Here is a 27,999-nt window from a genome sequence, read left to right as displayed (position 1 = left end):
TCGAGATGTAGGTGACTATGGGGGTGCTCATAGGAAGAAGTCCTCATTCAGAGGCAAAACCAAGACATCAGAGCCAGGAGAGAGGTTTCCAGATGCTGGACTCTGGGGCACTCCAGGTGAGCTGAGCTGCTGGATGTTCCTGGGCAGCTTCTCTGACAGGATTCGCAGAGACATACCTCAGTGGAGCCCTGAGGGGAGGCATGTGATGGTCTCCTCGAACTGGAAGAGCTGAGCAGAAGACCAGGTGGGCTGCACACCAAAGACCAGGGGATCTTGCTGCAGCCATGCCCTCCACAGCCTCCTGGAGAAGGTCCCACACAGGCCAGGAGCTTGGGGTAGCTTAGTGCTCGGGCTGCTCCCGCAGGCTGGGACCAGACCAGCAGAGGGGACACCCAGCGCTGTTACTCCGACATTGCCTGCACCCAGCCCAGCGCAGAAAGCTTCCTCGTTCCAGTAGCCTCGGGCAGCTTCAAGTTTGGTATAAAGTTGGCCTTAGTGAGCAGGGCCCTTATCCTGACTGGAAAGCCCCCAGTACAGTAAAATTCACAAGTTTTGGCAACTGCTGAAGATAGAAAATCATTCAACAGTGGCCTCGCACAGGTGAGCAACACATCCAACTGACCACAAATATATTTCTGATATTTTGGGGGGAGTTTGCTTTCAGTAATCATATGGGAGACAGAAATTTTAGAAAAAGTTTTCAAATATTTCTAGATAGGGGACAAAGAGCTATGCTGTGAAACGGATTTTTCAGATATGAGTAGAATATTTCAATCTAAATTTGGTATTGACAAATAAAATTTATGTTGATTGTCATTTGTTGTGCATTTGAATGTGTTTATTTCACCGTTTAATTTTTCAGTTTCCACTATATATTTCTATTTTCCTCTCTTGACTTCTTTTCCTCTATTGATGTCTTTTTAAAATTTCATTTTACTTCTCAGAACACTTTTCTTCTTGGATTAGAAGCTATCCATTTGAGGGGTTTAAAATTTTTGCATAACTGTTTAACTTAATCAATTTTTTAATTTGTAACTTTCTGATTTTACTTCTCTAATACAACGAAGGCCTTCTTCCAATCTTATGAGTGATGGTCCCAGCTTTTAGTTTGATCTTATTCATGCCATCCAAATTAGGCATTGTTAATGTTATACAGATTTTCTTAACTTTGTCCTTTCTGGAATGTGTTGTCCATGGACAGCTGCAGATTGCACATGTTTGAAGCAACTGTGATCTGATCAGGAGCACCCTACGCGTAGGCATGTCTTTTATCAAGGGGATTTAGCTGATGTTCTGCAGGAAAGAACTAAGCAAATTGCCTGGGTAGGTTTTTAACCAGGGTCAGATCACTCTGCTTGGAGCCACATCGGGTCACATTGGGTGAGAGACTCAAAGCCAACGCCAGACATCACACAACAAATAATCAGAGTGGCAAGATAGGATTATCAACACTGCAGAACATTTATCATCGGAGGAGGCCTTAGGTAAAGTTTTAAAAATTTTCTTCATTTTCCATCTCTGATTAATGGGCCCTACTCTGCCTTGGCTGGCCCTAGATAGCGTCCTCAAAAGCGGCACTGTATTTCCTCAGCATCCTTGACACCGCCCCTCTAACATCAAGGTGCCAACAGGGCTGCCTCCCTTCAAGGTCCTTTCTTTGGCTTGTCCAGAGCTGCCTTCCCCTTGTGTCCCCACGTGGTCTGGCCCCATCTGCCCATGTCCTTACCTCCTCTTTCTACACTTTAGTCATGGTTGTCATAGTCCAGGCCACACACCAACGCCTTCATTTGAGCTCTTCACCCCAAACCCAGGCCTGTTGGGAGTCTGAAGAGGTTAGGACTCCAACCTCTGACTCAAGGTGCCATAATTTAGCCTGTAATGGTCCACCCCAGGCTTACTGAATCAAGAAGCCTGTCTTAGGCCAGAAAAAGCCTTATAAATCAGGGTAGCCACGATTCAAATCCAATCCTCTTTGTCACCAGAATCTATGATTTTATGATAGAAGTCCCTACCAGCTAAGATTCTAATGTTTTAAAGTATCATTAGTAGCATGACATGGTAAAATAGCATTATTAAAATGCATGTTCATCTAAATTTATAGCCACTTCTTTACACATTTGTTCTGTGAAGCAATAAAAATACATATATTTTATTACTTGTAATGGCAAGATAAAGCTTACTAAAGAAACTGTGAAGATAAAAGCAGCAAAACTTTCCCAATAGTCATTTTCTGGAAGGGATCATTGTGTAGCCTCTTCATTTTCATATATGGAGTACAAGTCTATACATATTTATGTAGCACGACAGTGATAAATTTGTTTTGAGAAACTAAATTATCTGAAATCCAAACGGTTTACATTTATGGGTATAGTTTATGGGTTCTAAGCTTTGCTTTGATGTTTACTTATCTCTGTTGATCAAAGATACATACATTTATTTTCCTCATTCAGTAATTCTGTGCTGCCATTTCTCACGTCAGCTCTGCAATGTGTGAGCCTTCCTAGAAGTCCAGTGAGTGCACTGGGGCTCTCAGATGCCTTGTGTGATTCCCAGGACAGCAGGCCTGGGACATAGTGCTTCTCTGATGCAATTCCCAGAGCTCAGATATGTGTGGAACGCTCTCTCCTGGACATAGCATTGCTTCCTTGGACTATAGCATTAACCTGTGTATTTAGCAGGCAACTGTGAACACACAGTCCGGAACTACAATTACGTTCATTCAGTTATCTGCTCAAATCCAGAACTTTCTTTGGATTTTTTTTCCTGACACCTCCATTACAAGTCTCATGAAGTGATATTACTGAGAATATACATTGTTTAAGACACAAGAAAGACTAGGGATAAAAACAAATAAAATGATTTTACAGTAATCCATCCTCAAAATAAACATTTATATAACAAGGAAAGTACCCCCTCATAAAACCATTACTATCTCAAATAAATTTAAGTAAAGCTCCCGTAACGGCTGTGCATGGTGGAGGTAAGATGGACAGAAGGTAGGAAAATAGAGGTCACAGCTAAAGTTGAAAGAGAAGGCAGTTTCTCAAGTGCTTTTATTCTGGCTTCCAGGATTCCCGTTTGTCCCTGAGGACAGTGCACACTCAGGCAGCTGCCCTCTGTCTCCAGAGGTCAATTAAGGACTTTTGAACATGCTCTCTCAACCTGTTGAGTCAATATATTCAACCTGTGGGCACTACCAGGTGAAATCCAGCATGGTTTTAGTCCTTATGTATGTCAGGGGCATTGAATTGACCTCAGCATCCTTACATTCCAATAGGACCATCAGTGATGGCGTTTGGAGCTTTATATATTAATAAATTATTCTACACATTCAAAGGTTACAGGGTCATAACTCAACTCCTTCTGAAAACTGGGTTATTCTGTTTTCAGTGTGTTTAATTTAGAATAAATCTGAAGAGTGAGGCAACTGCTACCTTAAAAACCTGATTGCATGGTAAAAGACATGATTCTCATGTTTGTATTTCCTTTTATTCTCCTTTAAAACATGGGAGTTTTTTACTGTAATTCTCTTTAATTTTTAAACTGTCCTAGCAGATCCAGCCCAATGCTCAGATACTCCACATCTCCCCTCGTGTGTTTACAGAAACCATTTGAAGAATTGTGCACAACAGTGGAAGCCTTCTGTATCTTGGGTGTTTCCAAGGGATTCTGCCAGTCTGGACATGCAGTGTGGTCCTCAGTGGAAACTGAAATGCCCGTGTCACCAAGCAGCCTCACGTAAGCTGTTCTCAAAGAACCCGAGAAGCTACCTCATTCCTCTGAGCGCCCGCTGCTGCCCAGCAACTGGGTGAGCAGGAGTCACTGTCAGAGGGACCTCGGCCCGGAGCGGAAGAAGACCCCCAAGACACTTGCACTCTACCCAGGAGCTGTAGTGTGACACATAAAGGGACGTATGGTTGTGACACAATCACTGAACAGGGAAAGATCTCTATGTGGTCCTAGGCGCCTTTCTGAATGAACCTAGAAGATTGCATAAATGGCCCTGTGCTGCATCAATATTTTGGTTTAAAAATAATCAAGACACTGTTACCCATGGACAGAAACTGACAACGCCATTGTGTGGTGGTGCACACAACACACAATAGTGTGCACGCTTGGAATCTCAGCTAGGAATCTCAGCACTCTGGGAGGCTGAGGCAAGAGGATGGTAAACTCTAGCCCAGCCTGAGCAACTCTGCAACTTGGAAAGGCCTTGTCTCAAGATAAAAAAAATAAAAAAGGACTGCCAATGTAGCTCACTTCAAAGGCGCTGAGTTCATGCAAAGGACTGGCAATGTAGCTCATTCAAAGGCAGTGAGTGGGGGCGGGGGGCAGAGTGAGAGGAGGGAGAAACAGACAGACAAGAGGGAGAGACAGAGAGAGAAGCCAGTAGCCACAGGAATTCTGCCACACATCGGAAGGGTCTGCTGTTAACATCTAGAGTTGGTGCTCAGGTCACTGCAGATGCTCGGTGCCCCGCGTTTTCATCATTTTGTGAGACAGCACTTGCGAATTATAAACTGTAAGTAATAAAACTTGACAACAATCCTACTATTGAACAATATATTGAGTTTGTCCTCTTCCAGACCACAGGGGAACCAAAAAGGAAGGAGGCCTGGGCCTCTGAGAACTCCGAACTAGAGCAGAACTCCATGGGGATGTCACGCTGGCCTGGCTTAAAGCCGGTGCTTCAGTTGCTAAAAGTGAGGGCGCCACATGGCCACACAGTACCTGTCTTCCGTCACTGATCGCTGTAAGGGACTGTGCCCGTGGGACAGAATGTGATTCCCCACCTGAGCCAGTTTTGAAAATGTCTTGGTACTTTTTCACTGTGCTAAGTACTTACCAAGGAAAAACTTATTAATGTTTTCTTTTCAAGACAATGGAATAAGATGACAAACAGTTTATACAAACAGCCAATTGCATTCTGTGATTTTTAAGAGTCTTCAATAAACTGATATAAATTTATTACTCACTTGACTAACATTGATTTTTCTTTGCAAATTGTATTTCGCTATTTTGTGTGGCATATTTTGTCAAGTGTTTCACCTATCTCTGTCAGTTCAAGGCACACTGTGTACAGCCTCAGCGTCATTGCCATTCTTACAATTTGGATGGCAGCTACATCTTCAGAAAAGTGTGCTGCGGGCACTTTTGGTTTAGTCATTCTTGAAGAAGTAGGGAAAAGTGTTGTCTTCAAAGGTGTTTAAAGAATAGAGCCTACATCGAAAATTTATAAGACATGTGGCAAATACATTCATAACCTTTCCAGGAATAGAAAAAGGAACTATGCTGACAGGTGTAGCACGCACATGCGATCACGTGTGTTTCCACAACCAGACACACACTAGCACGTGCAGCTGAGGTGCTGTCCTGATGAAGGCAACATCAACATCTGAGCTAGGCCTCTGCGTCACTGTGGCAAGGAGTTTGCAGAAATCACATTAGGACCCCAAGGAGTATTTAGGTCAAAACAGTAGAGAAAGATAAACCTGGCACATGTTTATATCCCTGAAAATGCTAAGTTATAAGGTCAAAAAATACCGTCAGAACTGCCAGCATCTAGTGATTGTACAGACTTATGGAAGAAAAGTGTCCTTTTGTTTAAAATTTCATAGAAAGTAATTGGATGATACACAAACTCATGACTTTCTGTGCCAATCAGTCAGCTGAGGTTGCAGGGTGATCACATAGCTCGAAATCTAAGGGAATGAGGAGCTGCCTAACAGGGACGAAAGGCCAGCTGCAGTCGCCCACGACAGAGCATGGGAACAAGACAGGGATGACGACAAAGCGGATGGGAAGAGCCTCGCTGAAATTTTCCAGTGGATTTCAAAGATCACGTATTTAGCGTCAAAATATAGTAACCCTGGCAGCCCAGGGTGCAAAGGAAGTTTGCTGCCTCTTGAAATCCCAGAAGAGGAGGCATTGATTTAGGTGCTGAGACTGTGTCCTGTGCTGCCCTATCTCTCGTCAGAAGAAACCTGAGGCTCACAGAGGCCAGTGAAGGCCATGTGTCCTCAAAAGGAGTGGATAAAAGGCAGCTGTGTCTGGTGGCTGTGGGGCTGCCAGGTCCTGGTGCTCTTTCCTCTCCCCGGGCTCCTCCCTTGCAGACGGAGGCAGGACAAAATCGGTGACTCATTCCAGTGATCAGAATACAGCAAAAATGTCACGAGATCGTAATGCCAACACTGGGTTTAAAGGCATGTTCTTTGTGAGTTGCTTGCTAGGTGTTTCTTTCTCTCTCTCTCTCATTCTCAAGAGGCCGACCTCTCAAAGCACTGAAGGAATTCCTGACCTCCTGGAACCAGGAACTGCACCATCGGGTGCTGTCCAGGAGCCTGGGGGAGCCTGAGCTGGCCCCCTAGAGCCTGTAGATAAAGCAGCACCCAGAGAGGAAAGGGAGTTGTGACCCCAAGCACTCCACTGGCCGATGCGGCCCCAAGCAGGGGGACCTCGAAGTAGATGAGGAGGGAGCTCTGTGGGAACCCCTCTCCCCAAGGAGCAGAAGCTCCCAGTCCAAGGAGGGCAGTGCACCAGCCCTTGGCAGGTGTGGAGACCTCCCCTGGCCAGGGGAAGGACAGACCAGAAAGAAAAAGGAAGCAAACATCAGTCTTTAAAAATAAATTTAAAAATTAGTGAGGCATCGGGTGAACCAAAAACTCGGGAATTTATTAGCAGGGTTGCACTATGAGAAATGGTAGAGAGAGTCAGATAGAAACAGGATCTACACAAAAGGTAGAATGACCTTTGGAACTGTCACAATAAAGGTAAATTGAACCAAAATACAATTGACTGCTGGAAGCAAAAATAGTACCAAAGTTTTGTGGTTTCACAGCATAAATGTAGGTAAAATACATGAGAAAATGGCATAGATAAAGAGAGAGGATTTGAGAACAGGCTGCATTAAGATTTTCATAATGTGTATAAAGCAGCATCATATTACTCTAAGGTCAAATATGCTTAAATGAAGTGTAGACTGTAAATCACAAGCTAAGAACCTAAACTTCTGAAATTTAGAGACATGAGTAATAAGGAAGTATAGAGGTACATGGAATTAAATACAAAAGCAGTTGGGGATATAGCTCTGTGGTAGAACATTTGCAAAATAGGTAAAAAGGGGGAAATGGTTTACAAAAGTACACAAGACCACGTGATGATGAGTATGGTACCCAGTAAAAGGAAAAAAAAGATGAAATGAAATGATCTGAACACATCAATTTAAAACAGAAATTTCCAAATAAAATGTGCTAAACTTCCAACTATATGTTGTTCAAGGTGAAATTGCTGTAGCACAAAGACAGGTAAGCAAGAAGGATGCACACAGTCACAGCATACAGAAATTAACCAAAGGCAGCAGATCCAGGACCGCAGGCACTTTAGAACCGGGACGTTTATCAGAGGCAAAGGATGGGAGGGAACGCAAGAAATCCACTCTCCAAATGAATCACTGTCCTAGATGTTTGCATACCTAACCACAGAGCTGCGTGATATGAGTAAAAAATCTATGAAACTGAAAAGAGAAATGGACAATTTCCCCAAAATATGTCATGCCATTACGGCTGATTTTGCTGAAAAGATTTTAGGAAACGTTTGTGATATATAATGGATACATTCATCATGGGAAGTTGGTACATATGCATATGACATCTGAGTCCTTTTCACTTCCCCTTCCTCTTCCCTCCTTCCGCTCTGAAATGTACCCCCAAAGCCTCCTGTGTTCGGAAAACGATTGGATCACAGGCCTGTGCTCATGAGGATGTCACCATGGGTGAGTTCAGGGCTGATGCTGTAGGAGGTGGGGCCTGGCTGGGGGGGTCCCGGGGGTGACCTGGGAGGGCGTGTTCCCATCCTTGCTCCTCCCTTCCCTCTCTGCTTCCTGCCCACCATGGGGTGAGCAGCTTTCCCTCTGCCAGGCCCCTCTGCCCTCCTGTTTCTGCCTTGCAGCAGCCGAGCACAGACTGACAGTGAGTTAGAGTAACCCTCTCCTCTAAGTTGTGACTATCCAGTATTTCTGGTGACCAGAAGAGGCTTATACACACACCACACCCAAATCTGGTTGGTGATTCAAACACAAGGCTGTAGTAATGAAAGGCTCTGTATGTCGGTGTGCAGAAGATAGCACAGTGTGCAAACGTGGACAGACTCGTATGTGGCTGATGAGTTTCAAACCAAGATGCAAGCATAATTCCTGAGAAAAGAATCCTTTCAACAAATGTGCTTGAACTTTTAGATATCCATGTACAAAATAATGAATCTTGAGTCATACATCAATCACACTTAACGTAAAATCCAATCCAAAATGGATCCTTTGTCTACATGTAAACTGCAAAATTATTGGACAAAAACAATTTAGAAGAAAACAATTTTCAAAACTGAAAATCCTTTTGGCCTTTAATTAGATGAGAATTTCTTAGTTACAAGACCAACAACAAAATCCACAACATTTTTAAAAAACTGATCCACTGGATGTCATTATAATTCAGATATTTTCATTCTTAAGACAGTATTAAAAATGAAAATGTTAAAACTAGGAAAAAATAGATGCAAAACATTTCTGAAAACAGGTTTCCGGTGTGCGTATCTTGGGATGGGGCAGGAAGTTGTCGAATTCTTGGCCAAATCAAGGCCTGGTGGTTCGGAAAGAAAACAAGGACAGAAAGGGCCTGACACTCCCACTGTTGGGTGAGTCTATTACGAAAAATACAAACTACGAACACAAAACAGTGTGCTGGGCTTTGGAATGCAGAGGTCTTTGCCTGTAAGAACAGACTGGTGGAGGCTGCAGCTCCTGGTAAATCTTCCCTGAGACAGAAGTCGTAGCACTGAACCTGGGCCCTGTCTCTGGACAGGTTTGTGCATGGCCTGTTACTGCTCTACACAAACTGCCTTTTGTTTTCCTGTACATGGACAGAAAACACTAACAAAAATTGATGAAGAAGAGCAGGGCATTCGGTTTTTGAACTGATATTTGTTTTCATGTGACAAGACAAGAAGGATCTAGGATTAAAAAGGGTTAAACCGGGCTGGGGATTTAGCTCAGTGGTTCCACTGCCTGCCTTGCAAATGCAAGGACCCGAGTTCGATCCCTGGTACCAAAAAAAAAAAGGGTTAAACCATTAAACCGGGTCCCTGGTGAACCTCTTTTTATATCAACTCCTGTTCATCCCCAGCAAAGCACACAGGGCTCCTTTGTCTCTTCATACACCTAGGTTGGAAGAGGTTGAGTGATTTATTCGAGATACCCAAGCCTGAAAGGGAGGGAGGGACAAGAACTAGACTCCAGTCTCGCTGTGAGGAAAGTAACTCGTGCAATGCAACCTTGAGGGAAGCAGCCCTCCAAGGAGGAGACTCTTGGTGAAATCTCACGACCTTTAAAGCTTGGAAAATAACACGGGAAAGGGGATCCAGAGCCCAGGAATGTGCACGGGCAGATGGGACTCTCCCATGTGCTGAGGTAGTGACCCGGTCTGTGACCGGCAGAGTGAGGGGATTGTGAGAGAGACACAGCCCCAGACCCCAGCTCTGTCTGCATCGGCATGGCTCTCTTCCAGAGAACTTCGAATCCTCTTCTTCCATCCACTTGTAAAGGGGAGTTGTCTTTAAACAGCATGGAAAAGTTTTCATTTGTCTGACAAGGTTACTGAGCATACCTATAATCACACTAATGATCTGAATTCTGCAGACTACTTGAATAACTAAATCCAACTTTATTTATCTTTGTAAAGTTCATGTTGCCTTAGCATTGTTTCCTTGGTATATGTGAACACACACACACACACACAGAGGTGGGTGCAGAATTCCTGGTAATTTATGCACAGAATAATTGCCACGTGTGTGCATTACATAACTGCCCATTTTGGCTCTGATTAGATCTGGTGCTAAGTACAAAATATATACCACATTTTACAAAAATAATAAACACACTCTTAGTAATATCATTTTAAACTGTTATATTGTGCTATGTATGGTGATAGATTATTCAAGGCTTTCAAAGCCCCTTGAAGGCAGGTGCTATTAGTTTTCCATAGAGAAAGAAGCAATGGCTTAAAGATGAATTAGCATGTCCAAGTTCCAGCAATTATAGGGGCAGGGAATGTGACAGATTGTTCCCGAATCTGAGACAAATATAATAGTGCCAGGGCTGAATTTTCTTTGAAATGTATAAAGCTGAGCAAAACCAAGGCATCCTAGGAATATTCTTATAAAAATAAAAATGAAATGCAGGATTCATTTGAACTTTAGACACCTCAGAGAGGGTTGCATAACACGTTATTAGAAAGCATTCGCTATTATATTATTTTCCTTAAGAATTAGTAGGAAGATAAAAATGAGTCATATTGCAATAGTTTCCAAAAGTCATCAATCATGTGTATAATAAATATTCACTACTTTATTTCACATACCAAGGCTATCTCACGATTTTACTTTTTGCTTTTCAATCCAGCTCCAGCATGTTTTCTTGGTGGTAGACTAGCAAGCCTCTTCTAGATGAAGCTATCACCCAGTAGACTTGGAGGAGGAATATTTACACTGCTTGCTAGTGCCATCCGGGATTTCCTGAGAATCCAAACCGGAATCCGTGCACTTGCTGCAAACAAGTCTGTTTTGATACCTAGTAACAAATGCTTGGAGCCAAAACTAACCTCAGCTCTTGATGCCAGGTTAGTGGTCCTCAGAAGGACAGGACGATGGGAGGTCACAGGGCATCCCTGTGCTGATCCTGCTCCTTGAATTCAGTTCTACAAAATCCACCCAACCCTGTTAGTACTGCACCCAGGTTATACTGATATGCCACTTTCTGTTTCTATATTAAATTTCAATTTCAAGATTTCAAAAAGATGGAAGGTAAAAGGCATCGCTTAAAAAGTTACTTCATAAGTGATCACTTAGATAGATTTTTGACAAACCCAGGTGACTCTCTGACAGGGAAATTTAGCAACTTTTTTGAACCACAGCACTCAAGGATTCACTCAGATTTTAATGGTATTAGATTTTAAATCTAAATATAGACTGTGCATGACTTAATTTTCCCACATCCACTTCTGTGGCCCTTGGTTGTGCTGGCCTCAGCTATCCTCATGTTCAAAATTCAGTCGGCAGATACATAACTGAAATGACTTGAGGACATTAAATTTCATTTCGAAGTCTGTGATTAGAAGAGCCTGATGGTGGCTGTACATTCAGGACACTCGTGAGAGGCCGGTGGAGGACAGGCCATGGTCTCCTCCAGGTACGGAGTCTTCCCATCACCCTGCAGTCTGGGCCTCTTCCCAGCTGTCTCCAGCGTGGACTTCTCTTCTGAGAGACCGAGCCCTGAGTCTCACTGTCACCCTAACAACCATCTTAGCAAACCACGAAAGATGGCCCGAGGATTTCCAACCTGGTCCCTCAGAGCCCCATTAGACCTACTTGTTTCTCTGCATTCTGCCCACCAGCAGCCCCAGACCTGTCACCCACCAGTGTCAGCCTTCACACAGCCACACCTGTCCATGGCCACCACCTCTGATTCCTCACCTCGCTCCAATGCCACCTCCTGCTCTCTCCTCCTACAGGGCTGCCCAGGTACAGTCTGCCCTCCTTCCCCTCAGCACTTCATTCTTTCTTATAACCTGCTGCCATCCCTTCTTCCTAGCAATTAGCAACATCAAATTATACAGTGTTCCATTTGCCTATCCCTCAAATCGTGCTACTTACTTAATGTATGTTCTATGTCCACATTTATGTGTAATGAATACTATGGATAAATATGCAAGCACATTCACAACTACATGTCTAAATTGTACTTAAGTATGTACTACATATATTCGTGGAACTGTGTATGTACTTACACTAAAGCAATTGTGCATACAATATTAGCACTGCCTCTTGGAGAATCCTGACTATCACAGCTAACATGTTCAGGACCCAGCTGATTTTGAGTTTCATGTTGAGTTTGGGCGGCTCTGGAGTTGATAACCACACGGTTCTGTGCTAAGGACCAGCTGTGAGACGAGCATGCATCGCCTGACTCTGGACGTCAAGTGTGGGTGAGGACGAGTCAGTGAAGCCAGCTCTGTGGGCCTCGTACTCTAGACCCCCTTATGAGCTATCTTAGTCACTTTCTTCTCACTGGGACAAAATATCTGACACTTACAATGTCAAAGAGGAGAGCCTTATTTTGCCTCACCGTTGTTAGCTCAGAGTCAGCAGCTCCATGGCAGGAAGGGCAGGTGCAAGGGCCTGGTGGAGGAGAGCTGCTCACCTCATGGCCGGGAAGCAGAGGGTAAAGGGGGAGCCTGGAGGGAGCCAGACCCCTCAGGTCATGTGACCCATCTCTTCCAGCCAGCTTCCTACTCCTAGTGGCACTGTAGCTGCGGATTCATCAGTGGATTCAACTGCTGATGAGCATAGTGCCCCATGAGCCAGTCACCTACCACCGGCCCCACTTTTGAACTATAGCCAAGTAGGTAAATTTGAGGGACAACTCAGCTATAAATCGTAAAACATGTGCTTTAAGGTGATCTTACCCTAAACAATGGTTTCCTTGACAAACATCAAAATTAATCCACAAATCCACTGCACACTATCATGTCAGGGGAGTTAACAGTGGTGCATCAAATTCAAATGTAACGCCATCTGTGATATGAGTATTGAAGTGCTGGGAATATTTAACAATTTTATTCCTGAAATAGAATATAAAGGTATAGAACTACAAATAAGTTGTATTATATAAACACCCCTAATAAATTTATAACCCTTTTTGAAGCACTTAAAATTCATTTTTAGATGTAAGGGAAGGTGATAACGAATTGCTAGTGGGGACTTTATCTAGACTTGCGGGGAAAATATGAGAATACTAGTATTAAAATTTCATTTATCTGTCATACCTTGTAAAGCACATGGCAAAGATGAGTGCTTCCGCGTGCAGATGAAGAAACAAGGCCCAGAGAAGCTCAAGCCCCTTATCTCAAGGGCGTCAGCTTGTCAGTGCCGGAGCGGAGGCGTGGGGGACGTGCTCGGCCGAGGCTGCTGCCCGCGCTTGCTCTGCTTGTGAGGACCGGAGGCACAGCAGCCTCAGGGAGGCTCGCACAGAGCCCTAGCTTCCGTCACAGGCCATTATGGAGAGCGTAATTTTCCAGGCTGCCCTAAAATTGGCACCTGGGCCGCTGCACAGAGACAGACAGCGTCCAGTTCGTAATGACTTTACCTCTTCAGGGAACTGGGCAGAGGCTTCTCTGACTGCTCAGTCTGCTAATGGAGAAGTCCCTCGTAGATTACTGTGTGATGGGAAACGGCATCTCTACATCATTCCTTTCTGGGCACTAAGTCCTTCTCCTTTATGGGAAAACAGATGTGCCTCTTAGAATGACTCACAGTGGCCATTAAAGAACGCACACAGAAAAAGCCAGAAGCTGCAGCAGGAAGTCGGGTGGACTCCTCGCCCTGGATTTCTCACCTAGTTTGACTCTTGCTGTACTTTATCGCTCACGATGCAAGTGGAAGCAAGGGGACCCAGCCTTCAGGTGTTGAACGTGAGTCCACACTCGGCAGAGGGCTGTGCTCGGACGGGACCGGGAGGACTCGGTGTGTTTTGGGGACACTGACATGGATCTGGAAGAGGCCTCGTTTCTGGTGATTGGAAAATAAGAGATTAGAAGATCTCCCCATCCCATTTTCCTTCCCTATTCAGTGCTGTTTTCACTTCTAAAAGCCCGGTCTTAGTTTTCTCTGTGTGTGCTTCTTTGATTATGGGATTTTTGGAACTAAAGAGATTTCACACCGAATTTATGCTCAGCCAACTGTTTAATATGTATCCCTGGAATGAGTCTTGTAACTAGTTTCTCCTTGTTATTTCCAAGCGGGGCAAGCATACTCGAACAGTGAATGGATCACTCCAGTCTGTGGGGGGCCACTCACACAGGCAGCATGCAGGTGGGACAGAGTCAATGGGGGGCAGAGGAAGCCCCCACACCGCAGGAGGAGCAGCCCAGGAGCCTCCAGGGGGCACTTAACAGCAGCCGCTTTCTGCAGAGAGGCTGGGCTTGGTGCTGGGAGTCAGGGTTGGTCCAGTCTTAGACTGGGGACGGGGCACAAAGGAAGGAAGCCCCAAGTCACCAGGCCAGGGAGCAACTTACAAAACTAACACTTAAAAGACACAGCATGAGACAATGTGAAGAATTAAGTATTCTCCCAGAAAGAAGCTACCCATCTAAGGCTTGAGGAGTAGAGAAAGAGCTAAGCAAACACCTTGGAAAGTGTTACCAAGACCACACTAACAGATAAGCAATTTAATATTTTATTGCAAATCAGAATCATGTGAGGTCTTTTCTGGGGTGCAGGGGAAATGCGTGTGTGCACATGTGGGAGCAAGATTTGTACCACTCGCTTCTACAGACACAACCCCCTCTCAGCTGCCTCCCCCAACAGGATGTGGGGAGACAGACAATTGGTGCAGTGCTGGCAGGAGCCTTTCCAACTTTTTAAAGAGGCTTACAATGATTTATTGGGCAAAAATTTTAAAGTACACACTCAAAGAAATAGAGTGCAGGCTCCCAAGAGACAGAGGCATGCTAGAGTTTGGAGCCGGGAGCATTTCGGTCTTGGCTTATTGGGAAGAGGATGGCAAACCGCAGAAAGAGCGGCCCATTTCATGGGGAAAGGCGAGAGCATCACTGCTTTTATAGATGGGTGATCTAAGAAGTTTTGCCTAAAATTATTCTTTGGACTCTCTTCAGTCTGTTCCTTGCTTTTAAGATCAGCTTTCTTCCCTTTCCTTTACTAAGCTAATTTATTGACTTAAAGCAGTGGTGATGAACTCATAGTGGGCTGCTTGTGTCACTGAAAGCTCTAAAAGGTTCGCCACCACTAGCTTAAAGTGTCTCTAAGGGGTTTTCAGTGTGATAGCCTAGAAGAAAAGAGCACTAAGAACCTAGGGATTACCCATATGGGTAATCTTGGCTAACTCTGTGTTCTGCAGCTGCAGTCTTAGAAGTTCAGGTTTTCAGTTACAGCTGTCCTTGTCTCCTTGTCAGCTGTCTTCATTTCTTCTATTCTGCCATTCTCCCTCCCCAGGCTTTGAGGGGTGTAAAGGAGCTGAGAGTCCTTCCTATAAATGCTTCTGGCTGACGAGGGGCATTGATCTTGCCTAGCCAGGGGTAACTTTTCAGTGTATTTTACTAAAATCTTGTTCATACACAAAGACAGGCCCCCAGGACCCTTCTCCCTGCTTAGAGAAACAAGGGAGCAGGTCTTCTGGCCCCTGGCGAGTTTCAGTTCTCTCAGGAGCTTCGTGTTCTGCCCTGATCTCTGGCGAGGCAGAGAATCAAGGATGGTACTGGTGAGATTATTACTGTAAGAGAGTATTACTTGTCATACCAACACCAAGGCTAGCATGGTGACGTGGTACCTGATAAAATGTACCCAGGGCACTTACTGGACCTGACAGTTGTATTCAAACCTACTCTGCTCCTTACAAACTAATCAAGACTCCTTTGGCTAAGTTGCTCAGAAAGCTTTCAGTAGGGCTCATTCTCTTTCAGCATGTTGGTCATTACTCATTTAATTTTGTTAACAATTAGCTTCTTAGCATGAACATGGCATGCCTGTCCCTAGAGATGACTATGAGACCACCATAGGCCACATTATTCCAAGTTTTCCATCTTTCATTGATCATCACTCCCTTTGTGGTCCTCCTCTGAGGGAAACTCATTGTGATTTTCTTTTAAAAAGCCTATTCCATCTCAGCAAATTCTTAGGCCCTCTTTATTGTAAACCTCAGAATTCCTAGACCTCTGCTAGCTCTTGACCTTATTCTGTGTGTTGTCCTTTTCTTCTCTTGGAAAATCAGCCCTTTCTAGGGTTATATTTTTAAGTCCACCTTACCAGAGCTATAAGTACAGATAAAAGACTAGTATTTTATTAAGTTTTTAGTGGTTATGGAGTTAGAGTAGCATGTTTACTGTTTATGCTAAAGGATCTCATTTATTCATCTCATTTGTTCATGGTTAAAACATTTCCTTTGTAAATCAATATGATAAATTTAGACAAATAATAAAACCAGGGGTATATGAAAAGTGCCTCTCATTATTAACCATATCATTTCTGAAGTAATGATATTTTGACAAAAGCTCTCCCAAACCTATAAAGATTACATTCAATTCACATTAAAAATGAATCTACCATGATGCAGTAATCATGTGCTGCAAAATGATGAAGAAATCTCCTTTGTAAAGCCAAGTTCAAATTATGTTTGGCATGCTAACAGCCATGACAAGGGTGGTAGCATTTTTATTCTACTGTTCCCAATGCAATCTATTGAAAATTTTGAACATGAGAAAGACAATGGATTTTATTCCTCCTCACTCTGTCCTTTACCATCTAAATTGTTCCCATTATGAGCCATACCTGGATGTCCCCCCAAGGCCTCCTGCACCTGTATGTGGGGCACTGGGGAGGCGCTCGGAACTCAGAGCTGACTGTGCTGTTGCAGTCTAGTTGGATGAGGCGGTCATTGAGGATGACCCCGAATGTCCCTCGCCTCTCCCTGCTTGCTGACCACCACCGAGTGACCTCTGCCCAGGCTCTGCCAGCAACCATGCAAGGACTGAAACCCTAAAACTTGACTGGAGATGAACCTCTCCTTTGAGTGGCAGGTGCTGGGCAATGTGTCTCAGTGATGGAAAAGTGACTGTGCCACTATGCAACCATAATTAACCCCAAGAAAATTTTAAATAAAAGAAAACAGACCACAGCAGAGACTGGCAGGCCTGGAGTCAGGAGGCTCCTCGGAGGGGCTGCCGGCAGGTCATGGGCCCAGAGGGAACTGCTGAGGAGCTGGTCACTGTCACACTCACAGTCAGTGCCACCCCTCAGGGCCATCTGCTGGGCCAAGGGGAACTATGACTTGAGAGCCGGGACGTAGAAGAGAATCACTAGTTTCCCTTCTCAAACAGCAAATGACTTAAAGTGGTGCTCAAAAGGCTCCTAGTGTGGTTTTGCAATACTGTGTTAATATTCTGCCCCAGGCCTGGGACTTGGTCATCCATCTGGTCAGTGCTCTTTGGTGTTCATGCACATTACCCAGACAGGGTCACCCCAAAAAGCAACCTGTTGAGCCACCAGATCGAGTGGTGTTTTGGCCTCTTGTGCTCACTTCCTGGCTAGTGAAGAACTGTGATGTAACTCGGGTGCCTTTGCGAAATGTGTGGATGCATAAATATCCATGTGTGCAAGTGTGTGTTCATACATGCATGTATGTGTACATACACCCAATTAGTCAATTACGCTACACGTGGCCTTAGCCAAAAGGCCGAGAAGTGACACAATCACCCTAAACATGGGCACATTTGAGATGGGAGTTAGAGAGTAGTGGTGAATGCTTTTATTTAATTTGGTCTCCAAGCACCAGTATACTGTGAGCACCATAGTTACCAGCCTTGCTCATTACAGCAAATCTAGCTGCAAGCTCACACCTGAGTATATAACTGGAGCATATCTCTCTGGGAAGTGGAAGCAGCCCTATGGGCCCTGTAAAGCAAAGAGGACCCTTCCAGGGGTGGACTGGTAGCTGTGTGACACTTGCTTCCCTGGTGTCCCAGTGTCATAGACTTTACTGTACAATTCTAAGTCCCATTGCTCACTTGGTGGGGAGCAGTACTCCAGGGCATTAGGCAGGAGAGTGCTCACTAGTTAACCAACAGCACCAAAGCACAGTGTTTTAAAGGATCATAATGTGAAAATGTATGAGTAACTTTGATAATACTAATAGTAGTATGACTCTCAAGGATTGCATTTTTAAAACATCACTGTTAATAACTACCAATGACACTTCCCAGGGCTCTTCAATTCAGAAAAGACAGAAGCATACATTGATTAGTCAATGTTTTTGAAGCAGTCGGCAGGTTTAAAGTGCTATCATTGTTGAAAATATATGATACTAAAAACACTGCCATCCTCCTGTGGTATCATTTCAACACCAAAGTCAAAACATCTACTTATGTGGAAGAAATGGGAACTCTCATTCATTGTTAGTAAGAAAGCAGCACAACAGCAGAGGACAAAATTTCTTGTGAAGTATAGCATGCACCTACTACACATTACTAAAACTTCTTTTCTAGCTATTGACGTGAGTAAACTGAAAGCTTATGTTCTCATAAGCCTGCACATGAGCATCTGTAGCAGCTTGATTCATCATCACTAGTACACAGGAAGTCTTTCACAGGTGAATGAATTACCCAATTGCCAGGTAGCCACATCTGGATCCAAAGTGTCCAGAAATGAACTCTCGGTTCACATGATGACGTGGATGAATCTTAAATGCATGTTGTTGAGTGAAAGACACTAGACCCAAGTATATGGGGTGATGCTCTTGGACACATAGCAAGAAAAGTCAAAGTGATAGGAGCAAAAGCAGATCACAGGTTAATGGGAATGAAGGGGTGAACTAGGAAAGTCCAAAAGGAGATGCTCTAGGATGAGAACACCCTTCTGCATGGTACTGTTGTCCTAGAAAACAATGACATGTGTTCCTGCAAACCCATAGAAATATACAACACAGGGACTGAGTGTTAGGCAAACAGAAGAATAAGAAGAGGCTGAAGAAGAAAAGAAGGTGGAAGTGGAGGAGGAGGAGAAGGAGGAAGAGGGGCAGGAAGAGGTGGAAGGAGAGAAAGAGAAAGAGGAGGCAAGGAGAGAGGAATTAGAAAATAGGTCCCCAGTAGATCCTAGGATGGAACCGGCGCAGTGAGAAATGAGTCTGAGTGCATGAAAACATCCCTGATGGGACCCTGAGGGCAGGTGATAGAGGAGCCTCAGAGCTTAGGGCCAGGCTGGACATTGAGAGGCTGAGCATGGGAGGAACTATAAGCACTGACTGCAGGCGCATGCAGTTCTCACAGAGATCAATTCACCAGTTCTCAGAACACATTGCACATAGTCTCACATGGAGAGCATAGTAAGTCATGAAATATGGATAACGGTCAGGGGAAGTAGTTCCTACCAGTTATGACAGGTATTTTAGTTTTCACGTACCACCAGTCTTGAGTTACGACCCAAATACCGGAAGCCTGTGCTTCCAGTTTGCGTGTGCACAGTGACTCCTAGGGCCCAAGATGTAGCTCAGGAGCACTCATTCTGGAGACATGGAGTCGTGGGACCACAGGGCACTCAAGGGAAGAGAACAACCTGAAGACCTGTGTGCAGACCAGTCTGGGACGAGCAATGAGAATGCGTTTCCCTTAGCACGCGTTCCTACAGATAAGTAAATACAAATACCAATGCACGTGTCATTGTCATGTCCATGTATCTCTGCTCGGATCACAGAGAGGGCGGCACAGCCCTGAGACTCTCGGGAGCCCTGAGCTCACCCGGTGTCCAGATTCTGGGTTCTGAATACCATCCTTCACTGAGAGAAGCAAGAACTTGGAGAAATCGCTCATGCTGCAACCTGGACAGGATCAAGGCAAAGGGAAACGGCCGCATCTGTGTGCTACGTGAGAAAGTAGAGAATGGTCGTCCTTCTCCCAAGTAAAACAAATGAGCAAATGCACCTTGGAGCTTACCTGAAAGTTCCTGTAACACACATACCTAGAGTTTGAACAACAGCAACAAAATGTTTAGTATATGTGCTGCCGAAGCGAGCACAACAGCAACAAAATTAATACAGGTAGTTTAGGATAAAGTATAAAGAACAAAAGAAACGTGTAAATACTGTCAGAAATAAGCCATTGACAGACACACACATTGGCGAAGCCACACTTCCACGCACTTCCCAATGTATGGAGATATCCCCACCCGTCAGGAAGAGCTGGACTCCTTTCCCCACGGTGTGAGGTGGACACTGGGATTCTCCTCCAAAGTGTAGAGTTTATAAAGTTACAGCAGGAACTCAGTACAGGAAACTGGCCCCCAGCCCCTCAACAGAGAGACAGCGTCAAGCGATAAGTCCCATCGTTCTGGTGTCACTTACTCTGTGTTGGTGTCACGTGGACAGTTCATCTTTGTGACTCCTTCACGGAAATCGATAACCTCGATCTGGCTGAGAGAGCACATCAAAGAGCCTCACAGTGAGAGGTGTTCTACAGAATTGGTGAGTGCTACTCTTTCAAATGCGTGAGGAAAGACACAAATATTCACAGTGTGGAGGAGACGAAGGAGACATAATGATCAAATGAAACTCGGCATTCTGGGTCCCATTCTGGAACAGAAAATGCTCGACGGTGAAGAAACTTGGGAAATCAAAGAGTTCGTTCGATGACAGTACTACTCCGAGGCCAATGGACTTCCTTAGTCTTGATAACTGCGTCACAGTTGTGTAACATGCTAACATCAAAAAAGATGAGGAACAGGGCATGGGAATGCTCTACTATCTTCGCAATTCTTCTGTAAATCTAACATTCAAAAATAAAAAGTTTAAAATTAAAAAACTAAAGTTCTTATATAATAAGTAGCAGATGTTCATAATTTGAGAGCCCTTTGCTATGCAGCATGAAAATTACCTGAGAGTTGATTATCATTCTGCAAGTTCAGGGGCTGAACTTGAGTGTTCTTCATCCATTAAATCCTCAGAAGAAAGCAACTATAAATATTAATCAAAACTCCCCTCTGACCTATATCAGAAAGCATGATCAGTCAGTGTCCAGGTTCCTCAGGCCACACTTCCTGAGGGTCTCCTGAAGCAACCCCAGAGAGAGGTGTCTTTCACTATCAGACATTGGGCCAGAAAATCTTTGTATTGAACTAACAAATATCGACTTCATTGTTACCCACCCTGTCATTTGCAACTTCTTATTGGACAGGAAACAGATGTAATTAGGCAGCGGTAGCTTTCTGGTATGTTGACATTGAAGTGGCAAATAACCCCAAGAATTCATTCAAGAATGCTTTTTCTATATAAGCTATATGTAAAAGTCCTTATGCCTCACAGTGTATCAGAACTGGAACAAATGTATCAGATCTAGTGTGAGGTCATCAACACAGAATTAGAAGAAACCAGAAACCTTTTATATAAAAATGTATTCTTGTGGTTACAACCTAAAGTCCTGTAAACCCATCACAGCACAGGACTGCAAAATGCTGTATACTCAACTTCCTTTGCACATGGTTCTTATAAATATATAGAGCCCATACAGTTTAATTTGTTTTCCTAGGCTGAATAGAAGTTTTAGTTATCATCATGACCCACTATCTGCTCTCATGATCTGAAGAAACTTAATGTTTCTCTCACAAAACTACTTAAAATTCTTGTTTGTTTAGTAAAAAATATTATCAGTGTCCTCCATAGCTGAGTTGGTGATAAAAATAGTAAGCATAGGTGAAGAGCAGAATTACAAACTCAATTTTGTGCAATTCTCTTTCAGGTTAAAGTCTAGTACATCATCCTTCACCAAGAATGACCAGTCGGAGGACATATGCAGTGCACATTCTTCCACATTCTGGTCACAAATTTGAAAGGGTCACCCAATTCATTAGTGAAATTCAAGTTCATTCGTCCACCAAACATGTGTCTGTCTAGTACTGATTGTGAAACTGCAAAATATAAGTTAAATATACTATGAGTTAGGAAACTCCATATTCAGGGATGGGGATATGTGTAGCTGACTGTGCAAGAGACGAGGGTGCACCCGGGGGAGCTTTCTATGCACCTCCAGATCCCCTCAGTAAAGCTCAGGTCACTCCTGAAGCACGGTGAGGTTGGGCACAGCCCCTGTCCAGCCTCCCGGGGGACCACTTGTTCTTACCGGGGCCCCCTCATGGCTGAGGGGAAGGATTCAAGGACGTTCAGGCTCTTTCTTGACCCATCCTTTCACAACGGATTCTTTTTCATTTACAGTGGGCCCTTGAGTTACGACTGGTATTTTAGTTTTCACATACCACCAGTCTTGAGTTACGACCCAGATGCCAGAAGCCTGTGCTTCCAGATGGTCTCGGATACAGATTGATCCCTTAAAGAGTTCTGGAAGGAGCGTTACAGCGTCCTGTCCCGTGTGGGGTTCACTGAGGAATTCTGGGCCAGGGTCTCTCTAGGACACTGGGATCAGCCTGTGGACAGGAGAGAGACTCTGAAGGCTGTGTACAGGAGCCTGAGCCTCCACTAACCAACCCGAGTTACAACTGGCCCTCGGAATGAATCAAGTTAATAAATCAAGGGTCCGCTGTCCTTTACCTCTTTCAAAAGCTTTGGCCATTTGCTACTTATATTGATGGAAGTCAGAGCATGGCTTTCTTTTTTTCTCTACCTTGTATTTTAATGTGTCTTCTCTTTCCCATGTTGGCTTTCTGCTCCTACCAACATTTTAACATGGTAGTGGGACAGAGGATATTTAACATCTCCTGTGTTTGAAGGTCAAGTTGGAAATGTGTATGACATCACCGCAGAAAGGCCTATTTGAGGATATCAAAATTGATAGGAACTTTATTTAATCATGCTGTTTCTCAGTATGATTTAATACCATGAAGTTGCGTTTATTTTGTCTACCTCAGGTATCCTAGCATGCTTGATTTTATTTGTGGGTTAATCTTCTTCAGAGGTGAAAGAGAAGGTTGGTTTCTTCAGAGCAGTGGGAGATTTCCTTCTGACCATCAGCAATGCTGCCTTGGACTTCTCAGGACTCTGATTCAGCCTGGGAGAGTGTCTTGTCCAGAATTAAAGCTGAGTGTGCAAAACATACTCACGGAAGGTGCTGTATGGTGCAGGGCTGTTGCAGGCAGCACTTGTCTGGGAGCATCCTTTAGGAGCAGCAGAGGCCGAGTGGGGTGGGGACAGCTGCGTGCACATCTGTGGTCACTCGTGGTTTCCACACCACTGAAGGACACGAGCTTCTTATGTAGGACGTTTTGGAGTTTGCCATTCTTTGAGAAATGAGGAACTAATCAGGATTCTACCCTTTGCTTAATTTAATAATCAAAATTATGTATGTTGCAGTATATTATACATTATTAATTATACATTCCATAATAGTGCATATACTATATTAATACATTATTGCAATACATAATTATCTAATTTTCATTACCATAGCTTGTAATTGTATACATTACTATGATATGTACTTGTGTATATTAAGGCATACATGATAGCACACGGGATGTAATATATAAATACATTATAGTTGCACAGGCGATACAATCTATTGCATATAATATGCACTTATTAAAAACAATTTCATGCAAACCCTCGCTAAGACTCAGCTGAACCAGCACCACACCTGTGGTCGGAGTGGGCCGCTCCCCGAGGAGGCCCCAGCCCGCAGAGCAGAGCTGACCCTCCGCTGAACCCTCTGTGCCTGCCGCCCAGAACCCTGGTGTGAGCGGCAGCGGTGACTCATGCCTTCCCTCGCGGGCATCTTCCAGCCAGGAAGGGAGCTGCTAGCTGAGCCCCGCACGTAGCCCCAAAAGCCCCTAGCAGCAAGGAGCTGGAGGTGAGCGTGGGGTCTGCAACCCACTCTCCTGTCAGTCTGCTTCCCGATTCTGACCTGAGTAGACGGGGCTTCACAATGTGCAGCTGCGCAGTAGAAGAGGTCCGACCCTGCACACTGAGCAGGTGGCTGCGGCTGAACTTGGGGTGAACCCTGCCGGACCTGCCCGGGGTTCCAGGTGATCAGGACGGAAAGGGGGCCAGAGAGGGGATGGACGAGGATGGACGCGCTGCCCAGAGCTGGTCCTGGCCAGTGTGGGGAGCGCCGCAGGGCCAGGGCGGTGCCAGCTGCAACCCGGATCCCATCAACCCTCGCTTGACGCCGTCCACCCAGAGCCGCGCCAGAAGCTCCTCGCAGCCCAGCTGTGCTCCTCGGTGGTTCTCTGAAGTGTGATGATGACACCGCATGGCTTTAAAACAAATTTTCCCAAGCCACTTTTATATTTAACACAGTTAACGCAGAGTTGGTACCCGGATTTTCTACCCTGTTAGACATTAAATGTCTTAGTGGAGGAAACCGTAGTATCTCAAGGAAAAGTGCTATGGAATGGGAGGTGGGTCCTTGCTTTAAGTAGCGGGCAGGCTGAGATTTGTAGAGCAAATCCCACTAGCAAGCATGCTCATAATTCTATTTTGCAGTGTATTTCTGAGGATTTTATATCACATTCTTATAAGCACCTATTAATCCTTCTGCTTCATAATGTCATAGACAAACTTTAATTTGCATAGCTTGACTTTAGTTTTTCTCTCATATAGAAAGACATAGTCTGATCAGGTCAGGTGCAGGAATTTATAAAAGTGAGCGGAGCACACAGGGAGACGAAATTCAGTGAGGCTCCTGTGTCCCTCTATCCTTCCTCTCTCCATGAGGTGAAGTAACTGGGACTCGTCCATTTCCCATCTGCCTGGCCACACGGACACAGGGGACTGGAAAAACTCTCTGTTCTTTTCACCGATTGCTCCCTGCTGAGGTCCCCAGGTCAACAGCGACTTTATTTATCTACTCAGCATCTTAGCTTTGGGCAAAACTCCATCCCCTCTGTGTGACTCCGGAGGAGGCTGACAGGGAGAGAGCACCAGCCTGGCCTCCCTGACCCACAGAGCTGCAGAAAGATGGACTCTTCCCTGTTTCTGTCTCAGAGGTCAGGCGGTGGATGGTTTATCCTGTCCCGATGCAGGACATAGCTGGGAATGGTGAGGTGTGCCTGTAATCCCAGCACTCTGCCTGGAGAGGCAGGAGGATAACATGTCCCAGCCCAGCCCCGGAAACCTAGTGAGACTCTGTCTCAAAGTGAATAATGAAAAGGGGTTGGAGATGTGGCTTAGTGCAAAGGCCCTGGCTTCACTCCTCAGTACCAAACACAAGAACAAACAAAAGGAAACCTACGAAAGTGTAATAATTAAATGCGTGTATTTCAGAGAGTAGAGGAAAAGAAGGGAAACCTGTGGGGGATTTTCCTGTCCTGTCTATCACTGCTTCACCTGAAATTAGAGGTTAATATTTAGAACTTTGTTTGAAAAAATGTAAGAATAACGAAACACATTTAAAATGGATCTTTAGCGACTCCCTGCTGTGGGCCCACTGAAGAGGACTGAGTGGGGAAGAGGGAGGCAGAAAGGAGAGAGAGGAGAGGGATGAGGTTTTCCGTAGCACAGGACCGCGGTGCCGGCTACAACAGGCTGAGATGTTTCTAAGTGCAAATAGTTCAAAAAGTAGAAAAAAGTCCTTAAATATGACTAGGAAAACAGACCATTCAAAGGAAAAGAAAAACCACAGGCTGATTTTTTGCATGAACCTAATTTCAAAAGGAAAATCTATATAATCACAAATCACACAATGTGTAATAAGCTTAATACTCTGTCCATTTTCTTTGATTTATGGTGTGTGGCTCTGTGCTTAGGTACGGATGCTTCCCCTGCCCACAGTTAGCTTTCTAACTCTCTGGAGGGTGAGGCGGGTCTTGCCCGTGAGTGGGTCAGCCTCCACCTGCGGACGGGGGCTGCGCTTGCTGACAGCCATGACCTCAGCATCCCTGAAGGCAAACTCTCCGGAAGCACTGGCCACTGTGCCTGTGGACTCTCATGCCTCCAAACTGCGAGATCGTCCTACAGGGAATGAGGCCTCGTATGTCCGTCTCCCTCCTCCCTGTACAAATCTCATTGAGTTCATAAACTGCAGTGCTCAAGGATCTATGTGTATTCTTCTTATAACACTTGTGGCTTCTGTTTTGACTAAAAATAGCAGAGTATGTTGGACTAATAAATGACATGTGGGCAACAGCTAATTCCTGCTTCTTGGTTTCCTTAATTTAGGAAAGACGTTCTTTTACCATAATATTTACACCTGAGCCCTTAGGGTGAACTGAAAATAATGCTGCAGAAATATCTGATGTTGTACCTGTGGCTGAATGGGTTTCGAAGTGTCCTCCTACTTACTCAATTGCGCACAAAAAAATCAGAGCTATTTTTGAAATTAGCTTGCATAATTTTAATTTTCCAATTTTTCCAGGCACCAAATGATGCACACCTAAGATTGGCAGCACTTAAGCATTGTTTGATTCTTCTTTTACAATAGAACTGACACAGCACGGAAAGCAGGCTTAGATCTGAGGGCCCAGCGCCTGCTGAGTGTGAAGGTGACGGTTCACGGGCCTGTGCTCATCAGGGGCTCATCATGGACGAGGTCAGGGCTGGCTGTGCTGCAGGAGGCGGGGCCTGGCCGGAGGGGTCCTGGGGTGATCTGGGAGGGTGCGTTCCTGTTCCTGCTCCTATCTTAGCTCTGTTTCATAGCTGCCGTGGGTTGAGTGGCTCTGCTTCGCTGGGCCCTTCTTCTATGCTGTTTCTGCCTTAAATCCAGCTGAGCTTGGACTGAAACCAGGGGCCGAAATAAACTTCTCTTCTTTAAACTGTGGTGCTGGTCATTGTGACTTGGCAATGAGGAAAATGACTGAGACCCACAAGCATGAGTCTGCCTCACAATTGTCTTCACTGGTGATGCAAAGGATGATGGCAGCATAGAGTCCAGGGAAGACTGTGAGGGGCCAACAACACCTCCAGCCCGGAGAGCAAGACGGTGCAGCGGGAACCATGACTGACCTAAGTGCAGAGAGCTACCTCTGGCTCCCTCTCCCTATCCATCCAGGTCAGGTCCTTTGGTAGCTCTCTCACATGTCTAACCTGGCACTTGGCCCTCCTGAGCAGAAACCCAAGCCCACACATGATTGGTGACAGAGGCTATCTCTGAAGAGGGTTTAGGAAACACCTTCACAAATCACTCATTCTCAGTCTAGGAGCAGAAAGGATGCCGCAGCATACTGTGGAGGAAGACACAGCTTTCTCTGGCAACAAAGTGTCCTGGGCCACAGTCCCAGAAAGGGAGTGGAGTGACAGGGGTGGGATCCAGGATGTGGACCAGGACGGGCACGAGCCCAGCAAGGGTTCAGGGATGGCTGGCTACTGTTCAGGTGACTGGTGCAGTGCAGGGAGCTCCTGAGCTCATCCCCATTGGCTCTGTCCCTCCCTTCCTGCCCACCGTGAGATGAGCAGCTTTCCTCCGCCAGACCCTCCCACCAGGACTTCCTGCCTCGGAGCAGCCAACCATGGGCTGAGCTCACTAACACTGTGAGCAGAATTGATCCTCTCGTCCTGTAAGCTCTGTGTGTCCCAGCGATGATGGGAAGGTGAGGACGGCAGCCACCAGGTCCCGCTGCACACTGGTGTGTGCTGAGACGGCCGCTGCCGTGGGCTCCCCCAGGGGTACTGCAGGCTGCCCCATCCCCTCAGCAATGGACATGGAGTCTCTGCAGCTGAGATTTTTTTCTCTTTAGCTTTATTTTTTCAGCTCTCTTTTTCACATGTGATTCCAAGGGACAAATGGATGGGTCGATTGATTGGTTGATGGACTGATTGGTTAAATGATTGACTGATTGACTGATTTTTTGAGACAGGATCTGGCTATGTAGTTCAGGTTGAACTTCAACTCACTATGTAGCCCAGGCTGGCCCGAACCTGATGCAGTCCTCCTGCTTCAACCTCCGCAGTGCTAAGATTGCAGGCATGTGCTACCACGCCCAGATCTTACTCATTTTTCTGTTTCCTTTTTCATTTCTTGTCCTAGACATTTCTCCCAATAAATCTCTTGCCCATGACATCTCATCTTTGAGACTTCTCATCCAGGGACTCGAACTGACCCAGCAGGCCCTTCCTGGGCACAGCAGTGTCCCCCTGTCCCAGTTCACACAGGCATCTCAAAAGCATGCAGTGCTGTTTATTATCTCAGGGGCTAACTTCAGTTACAAGGCATGCTCTAGAAAAACATGATCCACAAATCAAAAAGTCCAGACTCACTGCCCCAGGCAGGAGATCAGGTTACCCATAGACCATAGAAGACACCTCTCCTTTATCTTGCACCACTGAATCATTCCCAGGAGGGAGGAGAATGCAGACAGACCCCCACAGAGAGCCCTCTCCAGAATGCCACACATTCATCACCTCCAGTACTAGGCTCTGCTGGCTTCACCTGCTCCCTACACTGTCTGCAGGTGCACGGAAGTAAGCTTCATGGAGAAGCCTTGAACAATCAGAAATGGGCCCTGTGGTTATGG

This window comes from Heterocephalus glaber, unplaced genomic scaffold (genome assembly GCF_053883595.1).
Source record: "Heterocephalus glaber isolate CG9 unplaced genomic scaffold, H.glaber_assembly_v1.0 deba00001610, whole genome shotgun sequence".
Lineage (NCBI taxonomy): Eukaryota > Metazoa > Chordata > Mammalia > Rodentia > Bathyergidae > Heterocephalus > Heterocephalus glaber.
This window is presented reverse-complemented; position numbering follows the sequence as displayed.